Below are 10,065 nucleotides of genomic sequence, written 5' to 3'. Positions count from 1 at the left end.
ATAAAGCATGAGAGACTATGGACTCTGAGAAACAAACTGAAGGTTTTAGAGGGGGAGGGGGTGGGGAGATTGGTTAGCCCGGTGATGGGTACTAAGGAGGGCACATACTGCATGGAGCACTGGGTATTATATGAAAACAATGAATCGTGGATCACTACATCAAAAACTAATGATGTATTGTATGGTGACTAACATAACATAATAAAATAAAATTAAAAAAAAGAGAGAGAGAAAGAATTTGGCTACCAAAAAAAAAAAAAAAAAACTTAATCATAGAGCTTCTTCCATAACACCTGCCCAATTCATGAGGACCAAATTAAGCCTTTCTGAGAACTTCCTAGACTACTACATATACCACCCTCCCTGTCCACACACACACTGAAATAGACAACCCTTGAAGTTCAAAGTTTAGATCAATGAACCAAAAAATCTGGAGAATAAAAGAGAAGATAAAGTCAATGACCAATATTATCTAACCACAATATAATGTAAGTTTTCCATTTTGCTTACAATGCTATATACAAAGCTGGTTTTTAATAAACACTTTTTGCTGTTAAAAATTGATGACTGGCTTCCACTTTAAATGACACTATTCATTACCATTTGTCATAGAGTCCTATTGTATTTAGTTGGGCTATATTTCTTTTTTCCCCCATTCCCCTACATTTCTGTATCTCTATGGTTCAATAGCCCCACATGTAATTTACTCCATTTCATGACCTTCCTGATTTAATAATAACACTTACTTTAAAATGTAAAGAAACACATCTTCTAATGCTTATGCATTTGATTTTCATAAGTGATAAAAAAAGAAATGTGATCAGACTGCTTTTAGCATGCACGTTTCCATAGCAATTTAACACTGTTGACTCCTACTGCCTTCTTGAAATATTTTCTTCTCTTGGATTGTGTACCACCCTGCTGTGTTAGTTCTCCTCCTGCCTCACTGGCCATATTTCCTGGCCATATTTCCTGGCTCTTCCTTTCCTGAGCCTCAGTGTCGGATTCCCTCACATCCCAGTTGTCATTCTTCCCCATCTATACTCACTTGCTATGTGACATTATCCAGTCTCATGGTTTCCAATGCCACCTCTACCCTGATGGCTTTTACATCTCCAGTGTTTCCCTCTTGGGTTTGAGAATCTCTGGTCAGCCTCCTCAACACCCTTACCTCTATGTCCAAGAGGTCCTTCAAATTTAACATTTATAAAATCAAGTCTTGATTTGATTCTCTCTAGCTCCAAATTTGCTTCTAGCCCATCTGGACACATCTTAGTAAATAAGAGCACTACTTGACCAATTTCTCAAGCCAAAATCTAAGGACGCTCTTGCCTTCTCAGCACATATACAAATTATAAGCCAGTCCTAATGATTCTACTCTCAAAATATAATGTAAATCCCACCATCCTTCACTTTTTCAGCTAAGCCACCATCACTTTACACCTTTGTTATTACAATAGCTTTGTAATTGATCTCCTCACCTTGCCTTTGTCTTTCTAGAGCAGGCTTTCTCAACAGCAACACATTTGACATTTTGGGCCAGATAATTTCTTGTCGTGGGGAACTGTCTTGTAATTTGTAGGATGTTTATCAGCATCCCTGGACTCTATTCAATAGATGCTGGTAGCATCCCCCCACCCCTGCATTTGTGAAAACCAAAAATGCCCCAGACAAAGTCTTGGTATAGCTTAATATCTCTTTGGGACAAAATCACACACACACACACACACACACGCACGCACACACCATCAAGAATCACTGCTCTTGAGTCTGCATCTTATAGCAGCTAGTGTGACCCTTTAACTAATGAATCATTGAACCACTACATCAAAAACTAATGATGTACTATACAGTGGCTAACCGAACATAATAAAAAAATAAAATAAAATAAAAATATAAATCATATAAAGTCTTCCCCTACTCAAAAGCTTCTGAAGTCTTCCTTTTATAATGGAACTAAAATGTATATTCCTCTTCAAGACCAATAAGACCTTCTATGGTCTGGCCTCTGCCCCTCCACATCTTCATCTTTAATCACCTATTTCATCTGTTTCACTCCACTACATTGTAAGTCTTCTTGATATTCCTCAGACACCCAAGCTTAGCCCTTCTCTTGGTACTTGGGCTTGGTATTTTCTCTCCCTATGATGCCTTTCCCAAATTCTTTCAGTGGATTTTATTCAAGTTTGACTCCAATATCTCCTCCCAAAAGAGGCCTTCTCTGGACATTCTATCTATATTAAACTTCTCTACATCTCTCTCTCTCCTTAGACTACTCTTTTTTTCCACCTAACATTATACTATATTGTTTGTTTTGAGTTTATTGTCTGGCCGATGTATTAGAATGTAAGCCCCAGGAGGGCAGGGACTTGTCTTATACATCTAGCCAGAAGAATGCTCGGAATAGGCCTTCAATAGATATTTTTTGGATAAATAAAGATGTGTGATTTTGTAGGATTTCTTGGTACCATTTTACTCAATACATTTATAACATAGAAGAAAATAAATATGTACAAATAATTATTAACTATTCATTTCTCTGCTGTCTAATTTTTAACTTCAGGATTTCAAAAAATTCAGCCATATGTTTTATGAATAAGGATGAGAGATAGTGAATTCTAATTGTCTAATTATAGACAGTTTTTAATGTTTTTATCTTATGATTTTTTATCTATAATATTTCAACTAGAATAATTTCATTTATCTCCTCCAGCTTTTTATGAATATGTAATTCTTATATATGGTGATATTTTTTCAAGGGTGAGAGCATTAACATACAGCAACTAACAAAAGCCAATCTAAATCCAACCTTGAGGATGCTTTCCAAAAGTCCCTTAGAATTATTCTGGGAATTATATGAAATTCCATGTCTTCACAGAGAAAACAAGAAAGAGCATATTTGTGTGCCTAACAATGAGAATATCAATGAAAATAATCCATATCAAATTTTAACTTGGTGGGCCCACCAAAAATTGTCAAAGTAAGAAATTTTTAATAAAAATAATTTTAGAAACTTTATTTTCTGATTTGATTATGCCTTTTAAATTATATATATATTTTTATACTGGTTAAGATCCTGATATAACCAACTAAATTTTAATAAATGAACCTTATAATTACAAGCAAATTGTCTTTTCAGGGCACACTGGTTGTATATTTTGCTTCAGGGTTATACTCAAGAAACATACAAAAATAACTGAAAATTATAATCTGTAACTTCTGCACTTACATTATTCTGTAAAATAGCACTTGTCCCTTTTTAACATGGAGCCCTAAGAAACAGGACTTCTTTCCAGGATGAAAAGAGACATGTTTTCAATGAATCATGTAATTATACACATAGTCTTGAAGTAGAAATGGCTGTTTCTGTTGGAAGTCATGATAGCTGAATCATATACCTTCTTGACTGCTTACAGTGTGAATGAATAGATAACAAATTTTAAAGGATTAACTAAGTTAGAATCCCTTAGAATAGTTAGAAGTAAAGATAGTAAAGATAGAGAAATATGGAGTTTTATAATATAGCATTAAGCTCCAAGAGCCCTAGAGGGCATTAACAAAATCATCAGAAAACACTATGGTTAAACTGTGGGGAATATGCATATAGTCTTTTTCCAAACTCTTACATTTTATTTGTTTTTAAGCTATCACAGTTTTTCTTAAAAAAAAAATAGAAAAAAATAATTTCCCATAAATTCAACATTATAACAAAATGTGTTCATATTTTCATAAAACGATGTTTGTGACTGCATTTGTAGCACATATTATTTTCTATCCAGACTTTATCACCTTTTTTGGTAATATAACACTAAAAGGACTCAATACTCATGGCTCTGGCTACTTCTCTATATTGGTGATGCACCTAGCTCTGCCCTTCAGCCCGGATCTCTTTTGCCAAGTCCATACATCTACGTCCAAGTGCCTAGTGTCTACCTCCTTTGGCGTATCCATAGGCAACTTCAACTCAGCTTTCCACAGCCTTACTGGTCCCCTTCCCCATCCCTCAAACCTGATAATCAAATTCTCTATAATGACACCAACATGCATATCCAGTCACACTAGCCAGAAACCTCTTCTTTTATCTAAATATCAAATCAGAACTCCTGCTGATCCTAACTCCTAAATACCTCTTGAATCCAATCCCTTTTAATTTTCTACTAACCTAGCCCAGTTTCAGGCCTTTATCATATCTTACCTAGAGAATCACAATAACTTCCTGGATTCCATATTTCTACTTCACCAGCCCTAGGGCCCTAATCACTATTTTATGTGTTGTTTGGGTAACAGTTCTCAAACCCAAATGTGAAAATCTTTCAGTTGAATTGATTACTGTAAGAGAGAATTCAAACACCTTAACCCATCATCCATACTTAACTCCTTAAAAGTTTAGGGGTCCCTCCTCTGTGTCCCCATGGCATTTGGACATCTTCTCCATAGCCTTCTGCACCCTAGACTCTGATGTTTGATTACTCTTTCACATTTCTGACTAGACTGGGTGCTGACTGGAAGAGGTGGGTGTAGTTGCCTTCCTCTGTATTTTCAATGCCAAGCACATGATAAGTGCTCAATAAATGTTTAATGAATGAAACAATAAACTCAAGTTACTATACTAAAAGATGTTTCTGAGTTAATCATGAACCTTCTCAGGTAATGCTTGTTGTTTTAAGTATGTTCTTATTTAGGTACTTAGAATATAATACTGGAATGTACAACTGGAAAGGTAGAAGATGCATAATAACCATTGTTATATGTATGGTAATTTACGACTCAGAATTTACCATCTCTAAAAATGGGATTTTCCCCCTCCCTCTTTGCTGTGATTAGAAAGAGTTATGGGGCCGTGCTAAGTAGGCTGTCCTCAGACAACCTTGACCTTTTAAAATATTGCATCAAAGAATCAAAGAAGGTGCCAGGCACACAGACCTTGGCTGCCTCCTAAAGAGGCCTGAGCACCACAGCATGTTGTCATAAGACAACACCGTACTAGAAGTATGTAAAAGTACTCTGAAAAACCAAAGCGATTTCAGTAGTATTATTAAGAAAATATTATGTGAGTGGAGGACTGCCAGCATATCCCACCCACACTGTAGGTGTCCTAGAGAATCTGAATTAAAGTTTCCAATACATATGTTTTTCTAATGTTTGACCTGTTTAAAGACTAGCTCATGTGAATAAAATGGTCAAGAAGTCTTACAATTTTGACTAGTGAAGCTGAGATGCATACTTTTATTTCACTTCCTGTTATAGCCAGAAGGAAAGTGGCCAAGCTTGGAGGTAAGCCAGCAGAAAAATCACTTGTAGGAAAGATAACTTATATTTATTGAATGTTTGTGAAAGTGCTGTTTTAAGTGGTATACCCATCTCAACTTGTCTGATTCTCAGGTTGGTGCTGTTATTGCCATCCCTATCCTCCAGATAAGAAAACTAAGGTATGGAGAATGAATCACCTGTTGAAGGTCATAAAGTGGTAAGCAGATCAGATTGAGTTCAGATTCAGACCTTTTGGTGCCAGAACCCTTGCTCCTAACCACTCTTCTAAACTTCATTTCCTCTTAAGTTATTGCCATAAAAGACCAGGAAACAAAATGTGATATCCAGAGATCCTTATTAATAAGTAACACAAAGGGAAACTTTTGCAATTAAAAAAAGTATTGATTATGTATCAAAGCATAGGAATCAGAGTCAATAGAACTGGACAGTTTGCCTAGTACTTTTCCAAACTGCAAACACTTCTGTTTATCAACTAAGACATTACTTAAAATTTCAGTTCTTGATAGTGCTTTGAAAGTTCTTGATAGTATGTCAGTAACATAGTAACGATCTTGAATCCAGATTGCTTCAAGCCATTTTGTGATAAACCAAGGGCTAACACAGAAAACTATGGGGATATTCTATTTCCTCTCATTTCCCAATTTTCACTTATCAGGCAGAGATAACTGCTGATTTGCAGGTGTAAGTCAGCTTGTCTAAAAACTTATGTTAATTTTCAATTCTGTGAGGAAATTTAATTTTCTGAAGATTTTTTTCTTTTGTAGATACATTCACTTAAAAGTTAGAATATGCACTTTTATAATACAAATGATTCATTTGTTTAGTAAGAATTCATTGAGTGTCAGATATTCTGATATGGGTCAGCCATAGTTACCAATGTTAGCACAATGTGAAATAACTTTTTACATTAATATTTTATGATCTTTCTAGGAAATTTTCTAAATAATCAAATTTATTTCAAATTAAAATGAAGTTAAGACATAAACTCTGGTACATGAATTTGTAATGAGACCTTAGGAACTAGAGTTTCTTCATTATAATTAGTCTATTCTGTTAACTTGAAACCCTTTAAATCTAAGAAATGCTGCTGTCTATACTTCAACTTTGTTCAAGTTATATATTAGACAGTCCCCATCAGGGATTTTTGAAATAGCACACTCAATTTGAGAAGTCTTAATAGAAAGACAATAAAACATATAAAAATAAGTAAGAATTAAGAAAAAGTGTATCATGCAGCTAGCAGCAGTGGAGAGGGGAGGCATTTCCTCCAAATGGCCTGAAACAAAATGAAATAAGAGAACAGTTCCTGGAACATTGAGGACCCTTGTGGTCAGGGCTATGTGACAGGAACATGCTTGGTAGAAAGATGCTGGGCTTTCCTTTCACCACAGGGAAGAGCCACCAGAAAACACCCCTCACTCCCTCCTGTCCTCTGACCTTCTGTAGAGCATTCCATTGGCCAAATTGAGTGGGAAGCCAGAGAGGAAGGAAGGTGGGAGTACAGCCCTTAGTTAGTCTCCTGGGCCCAGACATCCTGTAGCAGCAGAGGAGAAGGTGGGAGGGGGTCTGAGGAGATGAGCAGAAGATATTGCATGGAATTTCTGTTCTCTTTATGCTACAGGAATCTCAAGAGTCTCAGGAAACATGGCCATTCAAAATTTAGTTGAGAAAATTAATATAATAATCTCTTGGATTTTCTTCTTTTTTTCTCTTCTAACTTCCTTTTTTTTTTATTTTAACATTTAAAAAAAAAGATTTTATTTAGTTCAGAGAGAGAGAGAGAACATGATCGGGGCAGAGGTGGGGGGGACAGAGGGAGATTGGGAAGCAGACTTCTCACTGAGCAGGGAGCCCCCTTCAGGCTCTATCCAAGGACCCTGGGATCATGACCTGAGCCCAAGGCAGAAGCCTAACCATCTGAGTCACCCAGGTGCCCCACAAAGGTTAAATTTTTTTTAAAGTTATTTATTTATTTATTTATTTATTTATTTATTTATTTATTTATGAGAAAGAGAAAGAGAGAAAGAGAAGAAAGAGAAAGAGAAAGTTTGAGCAAGAGAAGGGAGAGGGAGAGAAGTCCAGCAGACTCTGTGCTGGGCAGAAAGCCCTGCTGGGGGCTGGATCCCCAGACCCTGAGATCATGACCTGATCTGAAATCAAGAATCAGAGGCTCAACTGACTGAGCCACCCAGACACCCCAACAAATGTTAACATTTTGTCACATTTTCTTCTGCAAAAATAAACATTTAATATTGCAATGGAAGCACCTTTGTCCATACCCATTCCTTTCTCTTCATCCCTGAAGTCATCTAATTCATGAAGTTGGTGTATATCTTTTTTATCCATGCTTTATTTCTTAACTCATTCATTTGTAGCCATAAATAATATATAACATTGATTTGTATCCTTTCAAGATTTACAAAAGATGGTCCCATATTGTACATGTTATTTTCCCATTACCATTAGTGTTTGTTTACCCAATATACAGTTTTCAAGATGTATTACATAGATATAAGCAGGTAAAGTTTATTCGTTTTATCTCTCACAGTTCAGTTAGTCATCCTCCTCTGAAAGAAAGGTTTTTTTTCTTTTTTCTTTTTTTAAATTAACATATAATGTATTATTGGTTTCAGGGGTACAAGTCTGTGATTCATCAGTCTTATATAATACCCAGTGCTCATCATAAAACATGCCCTCCTTAATGTCTATCACCCAGTTACCCCATCCCTCCACCCCCTCCCCTCACCTCCAACAACCCTTAGTTTGTTTCCTATTATTAAGAGTTTCTTATGGTTTTGTCTCCCTCTCTTGTTTTCTTCTAACCTCCTTTTGCTTTGAAATTAAGATAATTCTACAAATTTTAGGTTGAAATATTTGAAAAACAGGTATTAAAATATTTTGTTTGCTATACCTAAATAATTATGCTAATACTGTACTTTTCCCAAATTATGAGTGAAAATACCAAAATAGTTTAAAGTAGCACAGGCAACATTTGAAATACAAGTTAGAAGAAGGTAAGATGTATTTGTAAAATGAGAAATATGCCTGTTGTTTCTGAAGTATAATTTTCCCATGACATTTCCTGAAAACCATGTGCTGAATAAATGATAGATGAACAATTGAATGGACTGGGTAGTACAACACATAAATGTGTAAGACCTAAGATGTTACTGTTCTAGCAGGAATAGGTCCTGATCTGTCTCCCATTGCTTCTTCTCTGACGCCCTTGATTGTATGTAATGTTACTTGTTTACATGTCTGGCTTTCAGACCAGACTGTAAATTCCTTGAAAGCAGGTAACATATCCTCTTAAGAGCACATAAGGAACTCAGTTCATGTCTTTTAATTAATAAAGCAGGAATTACAGCAATAACTGCCAACAGTTTAGCAGACCTCGTGTTGACAATTATCCAAGCTATCTACACAGGAAATACTTGCTCTGTATACTGAGCTGGTTGGTACAAAGGAAGTGACAGAGCTCCTAATAAAAGTACAGTATTGAGCTTCAAAGCAGAAATAGCACAAAGACCTAGATTAAGTACCAGTGGCTGAAGAGATCCTTAATAGAGATAGACTGACAGCAAAATAACACCAAACCCATATTATCATATATGATGCTTGTTTGTTTATGTTTACCATTAGTAAACATATATGTTTCACATATTTTCATGCCCATCTTTATTGTTATAAATATGAATAGTGTTTACTATACGTTGTTTTGACCCTCTCAATTCCCTCAGAAAAGCTGGATCCTTACCTCATTCCATCTATCACACAATTCAAGATAGATTAGAAAAGCAAATATCAAACTCAAAATATCTTAGTTTACAGGTCAAAAGTTCTCACCAAGCACAAAGAAAAATCAATGAAAGAGACTAACATCTAGATCTATCCTGTCTTGTTAACATTTATTGTTACTTCAAAAATATATAAAATTTTACATCCAGGCAGATAAAAGAGATTAAATGATCAATTTGACTGCACAATTTTCATCAACGTTAAATTCAAAAGAAAATGTATCATGATTTAAAGAATACTGAGAAAAATATTTGTTATCCAAGAATTTTATACTCAATTAAGTTTATATATGTGCATAACCAAGAAAATTAAAACCCAAATGTCTAAATGGTACCATTTGTCATTTTAACCTCAATAAATATTTTGTGAATTGTATTTTAAAAAGATAGATTGGAGAGTAAAAATAAACACCAAAATCATAGAGAAACCAGAATAAAATATAAGTGAATATTTTGATGGTAATGAGATAAGTGCACATCTTTGAAGGACCCATATAGGCTTGAATCCAGGAGGATCCAACCAACTGGTATTGTTGAGTAGGCAGGTCATTATAACATTTCCCAGTTGACACTGGGGCTAGAAGTAAATTTTACAAGTATCAGAGAAAGGACCCCATGTTGACAATTATCTAAGCTATCTACACAGGGGTACCCCTAACTGGGGTAATTTATCTTGTTACATAAGATATTCTTAGATATTCAGTTTTCTGTTTCGGGTTCTTAAAGGAAGATCTTTCTTCCTTGAAGAGAATAGGTGACATAGATGATAAAACTAATTCCAAAAGGAACTATAATTATTTGGTCCTTAACTAAACTACCACTGGCAACCTAATAGAGTGATAATTTACGCAATTCTTAAATAAATTTCAAAGTTTTCTGGGTAATACATCCATTTTAAGTAATATATACAGAAAATTGCCAATATCCAGGCTCAGACAAAAGTAGACCATACTCATGAGAGTGAAGAAACATTCTAGACAAAAAGATTCTGAGCCAG

Source organism: Phoca vitulina, unplaced genomic scaffold (genome assembly GCF_004348235.1).
Source record: "Phoca vitulina isolate PV1807 unplaced genomic scaffold, GSC_HSeal_1.0 scaffold25, whole genome shotgun sequence".
Lineage (NCBI taxonomy): Eukaryota > Metazoa > Chordata > Mammalia > Carnivora > Phocidae > Phoca > Phoca vitulina.
This window is presented reverse-complemented; position numbering follows the sequence as displayed.